At 39.7% G+C, this 14,242-nt stretch overlaps 1 protein-coding gene across 2 annotated transcripts in view; it reads right to left on the reverse strand.

The window, feature by feature from the left end:
* CREB1 (cAMP responsive element binding protein 1) overlaps nt 1-13,087 on the reverse strand; it is a 53,761-nt gene extending 40,674 nt beyond the window's left edge. Inside the window, exon 1 of one of the 2 annotated variants that reach the window (XM_058186307.1) lies at nt 12,969-13,087. The gene's annotated coding sequence lies outside the window, so the exon portion shown is untranslated. Of the gene's footprint in view, nt 1-12,854 lie in introns of both variants that reach the window. The other variant, XM_058186300.1, reaches the window with a different exon arrangement.
* Nucleotides 13,088-14,242: the final 1,155 nt, after the last annotated feature.

Genomic DNA, 14,242 nt, shown 5'->3' on the forward strand with positions numbered 1-14,242 from the left:
GTATGATATAGAAGCTAGACTGAGATTCAGATTCAGGTCCGCCTTCAACATGTAAGTTTACTTTAGTCAAGCACTCTCTTGAAAGCCAATCTAATCAAAGGCTTCTTATGAAGAAACATTGGAGAGAATAATACACATATAAGGCACTCTGAGCTCTTGTGGAAAGACAAGATATAAATGTAGGAAATAAACATAAGTGCTTATGCAGTGTTTTATAAATGCAACTGGAAATGTGTGTCATGGAACGAACCTGCAAACTTTAAATGATCTATCAACATTCAAATTAGTACCATACTTGAACTAATTTTCATTTTCTTTAAATCTATTTACCACAACCTGACCATATTAAGAAAATATGTCTATTTCTCCAATTACCCCTGAATAATGTTGTGGACTGAAGATTAAAACAATACTGTACACCTAAAATAATGCCCAACACCTCAAATACTGTAGCAATGAAAGCCATCTTGACTTTTGATACTAGTACTAGTACTTGGTAACACAGCCAAGATCATCTAATGACATTCTTGGCTTAGTTAAAATTAAAGATAATCCTCAACTTACAACAGTTCATTTAGTGACCATTCAAAGTTACAATGGCACTGAAAAGTGACTTATGACCATTTTTCACACTTACAACTGTTGCAGTATCCCCTTCGTCATGTGATCAAAGTATAGATGCTTTGGCAACTGACCCATGTTTATGACAGTTGCAGTGTCCTGTGATTTTGCCTTCTTCTGACAAGCAAAGTTAATGGGGAAGCCAGATACATTTAACAGCCATGTTACTAACTTAACTGTAATGATTCACTTAACATTTGCAAGGAAGGTTGTAAAATGGGGAAAACTCACTTAACAAATATCTCACTTAGCAACAGACATTTTGGGCTCAATTGTGGTTGCAAGTTGAGGACTACCTGTACTGATGTCACCTATAGATACATGAAATAGAGCTGACCTATCATATATGTGGCTGCAACATGAATTATTGTGTAATAATACATCATATTATTTGTGTTCAGTTTATGTTCATTAGACATGTAAATCAATAGAATGTGGAACACCTTTATAAAAAACAAAGCTCTTGATGACAAAATCCTTACAGAAGGGATTTAAAGTTTTAATAAGATATTATTACCCAATTTTTAAAACACATTTTGAAACCTGAACTCAGTCTGTTCAATTTTTATTTATACAATACACAGCAGAGTGGATTTGATTTAAATCAAGTCGATTTAAATCATGATTTAAATGACTAGTAAAAAGGCTTCATTTAAATCAACTCAATTTAAATTATAATTTTTAAAGAGCATCTCTGTCCTGCAGCAGCTCTTCTTCTGACCTGCTGTTGACTCACTGACAGCCCCATTCACTTTAATGGGATGGCTAGTGAGGTGGCAGTCACACAAGGTGAGGGACATGGCGGGCAGCAGATGAGTGGATGCCAGCTAAGAGGCGCTGCCCTGATGGATCTGAAATGACAGGTGCTCTTTAAATGTAAGGACTCATTCTTGCTGGCAGTTAGAATCTTTAATATTATTATTTGCAAACAAAATGAAGGTTTCCTATTTAGCTTGCAGAGCTTGGATTCATTGAATGAGTTTACCAAAAATGTAAATATTGCAGAATATGCAGCTCATGCTACATAACTAAGCTCCATTTCATGATGAATAAACTGAATTATTAATGTATCTTAAATAGAAAACTATTTTTAGATTTTTACTCCAAAAGCATTTTATTAAAATAAATTTGATAAAAATTTAAAAAAATCTGATTTAAATAAACAAAAATATTGATTTTTATCCACCCTGATACACAGGGAATGTTCCAGCCTTGGAGATATCCCAGAACTCAGTAGCATAGGACATGGTGTATTTTCAGAATACACCATTTAATCTGTGACAGATTAAAATGATCACTTAATTGGCTTTCGTAAGTAGTACAGTATTGGATTACAGAAACAAAGTATGAGTCTGCATAAGTTTCTTGTTTATAGTATTCAGTGAGCTTTTCTCAGCATACTTCTATGCTGTGAAGAAGATTGGATTTGATTATTCCGAGCAAACTATATTTTTATATACCGTATGTGAAACAGAACTGATTTTTCAGATACGTGCAAAAGAATAATTGAAATACCTGCTCAATTAAGCAAGCCTGCAGACTGGAGTATCGACACAGAAAGTCAGATTTAAACTGTATCTGTTTTACCAAGAAATTGGAGAGAGCAGGATGAAAACTTGGGATGTTTCTCTCCCATCAAGGACATAAAAAAGTTGTCTCCTGAAAATGTGTTTTTTTTTTAAAAAAAGCTAAAACTTCTTTAAAATTATTTTGGCAAGTTTCACTCTTTAAGATGAAAGGAATTGTACCTTAAGATACAGATGTCTGATAGCTTGCCTGAACTCTTATTTTTGAGAAATTCTGCAACTTACAGTGCCAAACGATCAAGAGAGGCAACTTCCCAGTCTTTGGGAAAAAGTGGGAAGGGGAAAGGGGAGAAGCACTTCCAGCAAAGTAGACGAGTTAGCTTAACTCCAATATATGGTGAAATTCAAGAATATATACCTTGAAAGCACTGCAGCAATAACACAATTCAGCAGTTTTGTTGAGAACAAATTGTGCCAGATTAAATTTATTTTGATCGAGAAATTTTCTGTGTGTGTGTGTGTGTGTGTGTGTATGTATGTATGTGCATGTGCATGTATACACACGTGCTTTCAAGTCATTGATGACTCCTGGTGTCTGCCAGTCTCTGCAGTTTTCTTGGCAAGATTTTCAAAAGTGGTTTGCCACTGCCTTCTTCCTAGGGCTGAGCAAGAGTGATTGACCTAAGGCTGTGATGGCAAACCTATGGCACACATGCCAGAGGTGGCACACAGAACCTTCTCTGTGGGCACATGTGCGCCAGCTGCTCTTCACATGCACCGGAATCTGGTCTTTGTGTTTCCAGTGTTCCGGCTCCCGTAAAGACCAGCTGGCCGGCGCATATGCGTTTCAGTTTGGGCAATGGGTGCTGAAAAGGTTCACCATCACTGGCCTAAGGTCACCCGGTTAATTTTGTTCCTAAGACAAGCTACCAGTCACATCTCCTGGTTTCTATTCCGGTGCCTTCGATCACAGAACCAGCTTCCTTAATAGATTGCAGGAATGCAACGGGCACAATGTATCTTGACATCACCACAGCACATGACAAACAGCCCGTAACAGTATGAGCTTTTAACAAGCTTGTTAAGTGTGGAGTGGCATGAATAGGTGGGTACATAGCTGGCTTAAAAACATATCCAAATAGCGCTCATCAATGGTTCTCCAAATTAGAGACAGAAATGAAGAGATCAGTCTCTGTTGTTAAAGGTTTTTATTAATGACTTTGAAGAAGAGGCTGATGGAATGCTCATCAGATTTGCACTAATACATATTTGGATGGTGTAGCCAATGACCAAGGAGAAAAAATTACCCTTAGAATTAACTTGCTAGGTTGGGAGAAAAAGCTGAAAACAATAGAATGAAATTTAACAGTTTAAACATGAATGAGCATTTCTTCACTTAGCAAACAAAAATCAAATGCAGATACAGGATGGGGAATACCCATATCTGGTAGGATGTTGGTAATGCTACTGGTTAAAAATATTTAGGAACAAGTGTTGACCACAAATTGAATATGAGATAATATGTACTATTATTAATACAGTAAACAAATTCTGTGAGGCTACAGTGAAAACACATTACCATTTAGTGCAAATGTGATAAATTTTTAATAGGAATTTTTACTGAAGTCTAAAAAGAAAGACAAAAGACCTTCAACTGTTTTCTTAACTTGAATGAAAGCAGTTAATGGAGTTCTTTGGTTTAAGATCAGCTGATAGGAGTGTTGGTTTATAGATCAATTAGAAAATTTTCCTTATCTAGATTTTGAATTTCCCTTATTTCTAAGATTTGAAATAAGCAAAGAGAAACAATTAGTCTGTCTTTATCTGATGATACACTACAAGCTAAATAAGTATGTCATCGTGTTCCTCTGACATGTTTTTTTCTATCACCCAGGAATTCTAAGTCTTTTTGCTAACCACTGTTAACCTAGCATCTAAGAGTATCAGGTTTCAACAGGATTAATAACCCACTGAGAGTATAGTATTCAAGGGTCTCCTTCACATGAATCTCTTCCTTTAATATCTTGCAATCTACTTTCAGTTTACCAGCAATTATCACCGAGACTGCCATTCACTTAATTGGGCTTGAATCATTTGAATTCAATGTAACTTTAATATAAATGGCATGCTTAAGGCAATTATGGAACATACTATTAATTGGATATACACCTATGCAACTCTAATCTCAGGAAAAAAAGGCACAAAAATAAAGAAAAAGGTGATACAAATGTCCTATTAAAATGCAGTCTTAACTATTTACAAACGTTGAAGGTAGTGATACCAGTTTAGAGTCTGTAGTCCACAAATGGTTTTTTAAAGGATTTTAAAACTTGCGTCTTAATTTTCTTTCTCTCTCTCTCTCTCTCTCTATATATATATATATATATATATAAACTTATGATATTTTAAATGTAATGACTACATTCATTTTACATAATCTAGATATAAGGATATAGCAATAGCAATAGTACTTATATACTTATATACTTATATACTGCTTCATAGTGCTTTACAGCCCTCTCTAAGTGGTTTATATTGCCCCCCAAAATTTGGGCCCTCCTTTTACCAACCTTGGAAGGATGGAAGGCTGAGTCAACCTTGAGCCTGGTGAGATTCGATCTGCCAAACTGCTGGCAGTGATCAGCAGAAGTATGGGACCGCCTGCTGTTACTGAATGCCTCCCACCGACCTGTACGCTCGCTCAGAGAGGGACTCCTTAGGGTGCCCTCCGCCAAGCAATGTCGGCTGGCGGCCCCCAGGGGGAGGGCCTTCTCTGTGAGGGCTCCCACCCTTTGGAACGAACTTCCCCCTGGACTTCGGCAACTGCCAGACCTTCGGACTTTCCGCTGCGAGCTGAAGACCTATTTGTTTGTTCGCGCAGGACTGGCATAGGATTTTAATTAGTCTTAATGTTTTAATATTTTATAATTTATGGGGTTTTATTCTAAATGTTTTAATTCGGCCATTTGTGTAATAAGTTTTTTAATTATGGTTTTATGTGTATATTGCTGTTGTTTTTACTATGGCTGTAAACCGCCCTGAGTCCTTCGGGAGAAGGGCGGTATAAAAATTTAATAAATAAATAAATAAATAAAATAAAAGTAGCCTGCAGTACTGCACTCTAACCACTGCATCACCACAGCTCATATAACAGTGGTTCTCAACCTTTATAGTGCTGCGATCCCTTTAATACAATTCCCCATGATGTGGTGACCCCCAACCGTAAAATGATTTTCATTTTGAATTTATTGCGCCTGAAGCCATATTGGCTAGCGATCTGAACTGCTTGCGATTGCTTTGAGGACGGAGGCATTAAAGCGGAGACTCCTCCCCTATTAAGTTTATCGCGCCTGAAGCCAGATTAGGCTAGCGATTGGGAGTGATTGCAGCTGGCTTGAGAGGGAGACATCAGAGCAAAGATTTCTCTCTTTTTTAATTCATCGCACCTGAAGCCGAATTCGGCTAGCGATTTGAAGAGCCTGCAGCTGGCTTGTGGAGTCAACCATTGGAGCGCGATTCTTCGACTCGCAAGTGTACTTCCCAAATTTCCGATGGTCTTAGGCGACCCCTGGCAAATCGTCATTCGACCCCCAGCGGGGTCGCGACCCACAGGTTGAGAACCGCTGTCATATAACTAGCCCAATAGGCAATGTCTATACTATTAATGGTTTATTTATCATACAATATCATCCCAAACTACAGGCTCTGGATGGTGCACAATTTTATTAGTCACTGAATCAATATAGGATTTCTGTGAAAATGAAGGTTTGATCATCTATAAAATAGAACATTAACAACTTACAAAAACATGGCCATGTTATTTTGGGGAGCTATATTGTTTCTCTCCAAAAATGAGCACTGACTTTTAAAAAACTACTGTCTTTACCAGAATTTTATTCAATAATTTTACCAGAGCAATTTACAATATATGGCCCATGGTAAATTCTCTAACAATGCCAATGTAATAGCAGGAGAATTACAGATGCATTAATAATAAATATATTACTAAAATAATTTTACTTCCAAAGGAAATAGTTTGTGTATCCCTTAGCCTTCTATTTCACAGCTTTAACTTGTGGTAATAGAATTGCCCCAACATTATGTATGGAACCCACTTTCCTCCAGTTCAAGAAGGCCTTTAAGACTTAGCTATTTTCACAAGCCTGAAGTTAATGTGTTTGTGGAACCCTTTGTTTAGACTGTTTTGTTGTGTTTTAATTGTATATTTGCTATACTGTAAGCTTTTTTCAAGAATGCAGAAAATTGATCTAATAAATATTTTAGCTTTAATTTTAATTTAACGGCAAACAAAGGCAGAATAAAAAGCAATGGATGGAAACTAATTGAGAGAAGCAACCAATAACTAAGGAGAAATTTCCAGTTAGAACAATTAATGAGTTGAATGAATGACTTGCCTCCAGAAGTTGTAGTGCTCCAACACTGGAGGTTTTTAAGAAGAGATTGAACAAATGCTTGACTGAAATGGTATAGCATTTCCTGCTTGAGCAGGGAGCTGAACTAGAAGATCTACAAGGTCCCTTCCAACTCTGTTATATTATAACATGGGTATCCAATATTTTGGCTTGCCCTGGCAGCATTGAGTGAAGAGGAATTCTTGGGAAACATATAAAATATGTAATATAGCTGTATAAATAACAATATTAAAAATTTTTAATTTTTAATTTTGTGGGGCCACATTATTAGCTGTCCAGGGCTATATGCAGCCTGTGGATCACAGGTTGAACAACCCTGTATTAAAATATTAGCTATCTTATTTGAACAAAAATAATCATTTATCTGCATTTACATCTAGATAAACACCCATCGATTTCATTGCTTTCTTCTTCAAAAAATGCAATTTTAACTTTTTGCATAAACATGGTTTAAATGGGTCACATACAGACCAATATTTTAATGGAGGTTAATGTTACAAAACTCACCCTTACTTTCAAGTGATATGCATAAGTTTGCAGTTGAGACATGTAACTGGGACACCATAACTACAGTATAACTATAAGCCTGCTGAAGTGAATCAGAGGAGGGCTCTATGGTTCTTAGTCTTGACCAATGTGTAATGGCAAACATGTTTCTCTTAAGTTAAGCTATTTGCATTACTTGCCATATGCTAAATAAATACATATTTGCATTATCAATTTTCTTCTGTGTAAAGCCGTGAGTGCTGGGTTGGTCATTCTTAAGTTTGCTGGACTGAGTGCTTATAATGGAAACATTTGTTATGTGCAAATTTTTAGGAGTTGCAGGCTTGGTTCTTACTTTATGCAATGTGCTTAAATCAAAATGCCTTTTTGGTTTTGTCTTATTTTTTTAAATGACTCCAATCAGTTTGATAATAAAACTACCATTTACAGCTTAGCAAATGTACCCAGGCATAAGATCATAAGGCAGACAAGACTTTCTGCTATCATTAGTGAAGTTAAGATGAGATTGTTAGCAGAGACCCATCACTGACAGGCATTAAAATTGTGGGAAAACTACTCCTACACATTTCCCATCAATTCAAACTTGAGCCACAAGAACTGTTAGTTTAAAGTGGGGTAGTCAACCTACCACCCACTTTTGTATCTCTGTTAGTAGTAAAATTTTCTAACCGCCCACCGGTTCCACAGTAATGCGCCATGTATAGTTGTCTGCGCATGCCTCTCGTGCATCGTGGATTGGGTTTGGGGGGGCACCGGCTACCAGCTCTGCTTGTCAGTTAGCGCTGGGTGGTGTGGGGGGAGATGTGCGAGCAATTCTGGGACGAGGCTCTTTTGTTTGTGGTCGCACTATAGCGCCATTTAGTTTCACTTAGGTAATGTGAACTTAACTTATGTGCGGGCAATACAAATAGTATATTTTCAGAAATTTAAATTGTCACGGGGAATTTTATGAAAACCTAATAAAAATGTTTTTAAATAATGCTATGAATTTTTTTTTTTAAAGTCAATTAAATTAAAAAAAAGGAAAGTGCTTCAGTATTGGACAAAACCCTTACCACCCACCATGAAAGCTGGAACACCCACTAGTGGGCGGCAGGGACCAGGTTGACTACCACTGGTTTAAAGTTTCACTTTGCATTTTATGACAAAATCATGATAGGCTGTGTATTTTCACTGTGTGCAGGACTATTTGTCTGCGATACCACAAACAATTTGGAGTAGTGATTAAGGCACCAAGCTAGAAATTGGGAGATTCTGCATTCTAGTACTACTTTAAGTTCAAAACCAGGTGACATTTGGCTAATCATTCTTTTCAGCCCCAGAAAACAGGCAATGAAAGACAAACCATGTCCACATTTATTTATTTTTTTGGCTAAACTGCAGGTACCAGTTCAGGCAGTTGCCAGGAGTCAAAATTGACACGAAGGCATGCAAAACACCCTCCCCCCCAAAAAAAACCCATGAAGTAATTGGTACAGGTAGTTTGGAGGTAAATATTAAAGGGAAGAAAGTGTGAAAATCATTTGTCAGCACATGCAGGGCAAAAAGAGTAACTGGTCTGGGACAGTTTTATGAATTGATTCACATATTGTGCAAGACGTTATATGTTTGGTGCTTGTTTAGTAATATATGAATCCTGCTATTATGATGCATAAACCATGATTTGTAACTTGGTATGATATTAAACAAGAATCAATTGCGGCTCATTGAGATAATGGCTTAATAGGACTCCAGTTGATGAGAACTGTTTATCTTCAAATATGATACAAATAAGCATTCCAGAAATTTTGAAATTATTGGATTAAAAACTAATTTTCTATACAATCCACAAGTAGACCACACAAATTATCACATCTTTTGTTTTTATATTGGGTGAACAGCAAATAGATGGAAATATACAAAATCTGAATTTCATAGTTGAGGTTGGAATTCAAGTTTAAATAATACACCTTAAATAAAGCCTAAAATCAGGCTTTCCAATGTTAGGCTTATAACACATGGCTGAAGTACATTTAATTCTTCTGAAAAATCTTTACATATAAATGTAGCAATTAGAAATGTCAAATTTTCAAAAAAATGAAGATGAAAAAAATTCTGTATCATTTGAAAACAAATTACAGTAGGCTATTATAGTCTACAGAAAACTGAACCACTGCAACATTCATTCAGCCCTATTTTTTAAGGTTACTAAATCAGGATACAAAAATCTGAATGAGTAAGTAATTGGTAGTAACAACCAATTGGGTAATTTTGGGCCCGTCACTCTCTCTTAACCCATCCTATCTCTTGGGGTTGTTATTATCAGGAAAATAGGAGGAGAAAGAAGTATTAGATATGGTCATCACATTTGACTTATAAATAATAAAGGCTGGGGAAAAACAAGATACCCAAAGTCTTGTTCCTGATGTCTTATAGTGGTCTGCATTTTTTGCAACCAGGTTTATTAGCCCTATTATATTTCCCAAGTTTTTCTTTATGCTAATGTTTTCAGAGGCATTTTTATGAAAGCATTTATGGCCTGTAGCATAGGCAATCCAATGGAAAGCTCCCCTTACAAGCAACAGCTCTTGGAAAATAGTTTACACACTTTTCTTTAAAATATTCATCTTCTGATGATATCCATATGAAACAGATTATGTGAAAAATAGTTACCGTATTTTAACAAACAAGGTGTTTGACTTTTGACTAGTATATAGGATTATACAGCTAACAGGTTAACAAAGTCTATAATCTCTTTAAGAAGAAACTGGAAACTTTTATTCAAAGTACAGGAGGAGGAAAGCAATCAATAAATGCATTCCAGATTATTGTGCTTGGTATATGAATACTAGACTACTAATCAAATGAATAAAAATGATTGATCTAAATTCTAAAAGATATAGCAATGCAGTATAACCCTCAATATACAAAAAACCCCAGAGCGTTTTAAATGACTTAAGGCATAGCTTCCAAACATTTTCCTTTCAGCACTGCAAGAATCTCAGCTTCTATAGTTATGAAGTTTCCCCCAATTATATCTGAGTGAGAAATTTATGACTTGCTAAATGTTGCAAAACTACAACCCCTGCATCCCTGTGTAGTTCAGTGCTATCTGCATATGATCTACAGTAGACAGTATTATTTGCACTACACTACATGGAAAAGAATATATGCCTAGAATATAAAGAGATGACTTTGGGTCATTTCTCTCTCAGCCCAACTCACATCACACACAGGGTTGTGTGTAAATAGGAAACAGCATATACGCTGTCTCAAGTTAACCAAAAATAAAAATGGGATATAATCAAATAAACTAGGGGACTGGAGGCTAAAACATAAAGAACGGTTGCAAGAACTCTGTATGCCTAATTTAATGAAAAGGACTAGGGGAGACATGATAGTAGTGTTCCAATATCTCAGAGGTTGCCACAAAGAAGAGGGAGTCAAACTATTCTCCAAAGCACCTGAGGGTAGAACAAGAAGCAATGGGTGGAAACTAAACAAGGAGAGATGCAACTTAGAACTAAGGAGAAATTTCCTGACAGTTAGAACAATTAATCAGTGGAACAACTTGCCTGCAGAAGTTGTAAATGCTCCAACACTGGAAATTTTTAAGAAAATGTTGGATAACCATGTGTCTGCGATGGTGTAGGGCTTCCTGCCTGGGCAGGGGGTTGGACTAGAAGACCTCCAAGGTCCCTTCCAACTCTGTTATTATTATAACTATTTTAAACATTGATATGATAGTCCTGATATTTTTTTCAATAACTAACATGAAGTATTGGATGAAAGACAATTATTAGGGAAGTAAAAAAAAAAGGAACGTCAACACCTGTGTGTCTTATGTTTTAGCACTTTTAGGCCCAATTTTTATTTTATGACAAAGATGTTGCTGCCAATTGCAGATAGATGACTAAGAATGCAATCTGTGAAATCTAACTAAATCAGCTAGCATCAACAGGGACACCCAGTATATCCTAATCTGATTAACTAGTACTAGTGCAAGCCTCTGGTTTTGAAAGAGCCTGTAATCCCTGTGAGCACTTTTTCAGAGTTTGGAAGGGGTCAATAGCATCCAGTCTGCACAAGCTGAATAATGATTTGAATTCACAGCTGTAGTTTTAATATCCAATCTACGTAGGTGTGATAGTTAAATAACAAATTCAAACGTAATATATGTTACATACTAATCTGAAACTGGAAAAAATTTTAAGTGTAAAACTCCCTTATATACTGTCAGCTTTTTGAGTGCTAACTGTATTTCTCTGAAAGCTAACAACATAGTATACGATTACATGTTCTCAGGCCTTAATATATTCTAATTGAGCTGGCAGATTTGGAGTGCAAAAGTACAGATAACTGCAAGACAGAAGCACAAATATTGTCTATTACTATCACTTAAGGTTTTGCAGCACAGCTCTAGTAGGTCTAATTCTGGAAGGATTTCTTTATAGTATGTTTAACACAATATACATTGTATCATTGCACAATTATATTGCTAATAAAGAATTGCTTCATTTAATATAACTCTTTTCATGGATTACTATGCTAGACAGGTGAAGTACAAAAAAATGAAACTGGAGGAAAAGTGAAAGCAAGCTCTCTCAAAAGCTAATAGGAGTTTGTTTCAGATAGACTCAGCCTTTCACAATACATAGAGAGAGCGAGGGGAAAAATTGTTCTAGAATGTAGGCTTGATTCAAAGAACTTTATTAGAAAGGGATTCTGAAGGCTTGTTAATCTCGGTACATATTCTGGGCAGTCATAAAGATTAAAACGTTGAATTAAAAACATCGGGCAATGTGGAACTTTAGAAACAGAGGAAGAATGGCAGAGACTGCAGATCTAACTTGGCCAGGCTGCCCCAACCCCGTCAACACTGCTAAGGAACTCCCTGCAGGAGAGGGGCGGGAAAATCCAAGCGGGTTTTGGGGCTGGGCCGCCAAACACTTCCTTACCTAGGGCTAGGTGGCCAAGCTGTGTTGGGGGAGGTGGTTGGCGGACAAGAGAAGCTGGGGGAAAAAACGGGGTTGACTGCCAGGGCAAAACCGCTGCTCCCGAGTCATCACTGCAGCCGAGCCGGACACCTGCGGCCGAAGCTAAACCAGCCGAGGCTTAGGCAGGCCCGTGCGAGGCGGCGCACGGAGGCTTCTCACAGCCGGAGGAGAGGAAGGGGCCTCCCGCGCCGCCACGCCAAAAGGAGGAAGGCGTCCGGGAGCGATCGCCCAGGGCCGCTTCTCTCTGCAGGCGCGGAGGTCAAGAGGGCGGCGGTGGCGGGAGAGCAGAGTTCCCGCTACTGCCCCCACTCCAGAACCCTGGACGGCTGCCGCCGAATCGTCCCCTCCCTCTCAACCGAGGAAGCGCGGCGGCAGTGGCGCCGTTCCCTCCGCTGCTCGCTCGGCCGGCCGCCGTCTCCATCCGCCATTATTCTTTGTTCCTCGCGCGGGCCGGCGGCGGCTGGGCTCGGCGGGAGAGGAGCGACTGCGGGGAATGAGGCGCCTCCATTTTAAATTAAGGCCACCCCGAGGCGGAGGGGGAGACGACTCAGCGCTGCTGGGGTGGCCAGGCCGGGGCTCGGTCTCCGTCGTTCCTTCCTTCCCTCTCGCTCCCCGCGACTGCCGTCTCCCTCCACCCACCCCCCCGACACCCGCTCGCGAGGCAACCCCGCCTCAACGGCCGCGCCGCTGCTGGTACTGGTGGTGGCGGCCCTGTGGCTGCCGCCCCTCCCTGTTTTTCTTCTCGGGCTGTTAGTCGCCTTCCTTCCTTCTCTTTGCTTTTCTCCTCTTACCGGCTACAGGCTGCTCCGTCACTGCTTTCGTTCGCGCCTAGGCTCTCGCCGCAGTTTTATTCTCTCCCCCACGTAACACACCGCGTCAAACTACACCTCCGCCGCGTCACTCACATAACACACACACGCTCTCTCAGGCTCTCCCAGCCCCGGCGACAGGCAGGCAGCAGCGGCCGACTGAGAGGGAGAGAGAGGAGCCAGCCAGGGAGCAAGCGCCGCCGAGCGTGCCTCGGCTCTCCTCCGCCCCCGCCCCGCGCACGCCCCCTCCCTCCTCTCTGTGCACGGAAAGAACCGAACGGCCCCCACGGAAATGCCCGAAGGGGCTGAGCGACCGCGGCGGAAAAGAACGACGGACAGACTGCCCACGGAATGGCGCGCGGGGGGGGAGGGGGATAACGGCTGCTGTTCAAGCGGGAACGATCGAGCAGACATTTTAGTTGCTCAGCCTGACCGAGAAAGCGCAGATCCACGTTCACGATCCAAGAGGAGGGCAGGGCTACGGGGAAGATCACGCCTCTCCGTCCCCTTGCTTTCTCGGCAGAGAGGAACGGCTCTCACTTTGCCCAGTAACCCTCCGCCACTCCTGTGGTAAGCGAAACGGAGGTTATGTATTAATGCCAGGGGCGCAAATTTCCGAAAGGAGATGAGTGCATCCGAAGACAGCAAGAGGCAGTCCGGCGAATACTGTAAGGGGGCGGCTGGAAGAGCAGAGCCGGGGAGAATTTAGGGTAGAAAGCAAGGCGGGCGGAGGGAGATTGCGATTCTGCTTGGATGGAAAGTGGCCGCTTTTGCAAAAGCGTGCCAAGACTTGGAATTGCAAACGGAGAGAAAATACTTGAACGGGTTGTTTTTTTTAAGAAAGGTGGTCGCACGTGAGATAAGAGAAATAATTTTTGGTAGGAGAAACGTGTTGGTCTATGGTAGCCAACAATCAGACGTCTGGAAGCAACTTCCGTTTTAGTTTTATAAGATCACCTTTAAGTGTTTTTATTTAAAATTATTATATATTTAGCAAAATGTGCTGGAAAAATGTAAATGCATTTCCCTCATTCTGGAATGCTTGTTTTGGGATCAGAACCAAAAATCTAGCCCAAGTTAAGACAAAACCCTACTGACGGGTTCAAAAAAAGCATCTCCGTGGGAAACTAGTCTTACAAAAAACAGAGCACCTATTTCCACCATGGGTGAATTTCAGAAGACCTTATTTTGTAATCCCATAGTGATTCCCAAAAAAGAATGATAACTTGTTTTTCCATATTTGATAAGTTATCAAATATTCCTGCAGCGTATGGAAATATCTGTATGGCACAACATTGGAGAACAAACCCATCAGGACAAGATTCAGCAGCCCATCTGCATTTGAGAGACAAAGGCCACTCTTTTGAAGA

Source organism: Ahaetulla prasina, chromosome 1 (genome assembly GCF_028640845.1).
Source record: "Ahaetulla prasina isolate Xishuangbanna chromosome 1, ASM2864084v1, whole genome shotgun sequence".
NCBI classification, from domain to species: domain Eukaryota; kingdom Metazoa; phylum Chordata; class Lepidosauria; order Squamata; family Colubridae; genus Ahaetulla; species Ahaetulla prasina.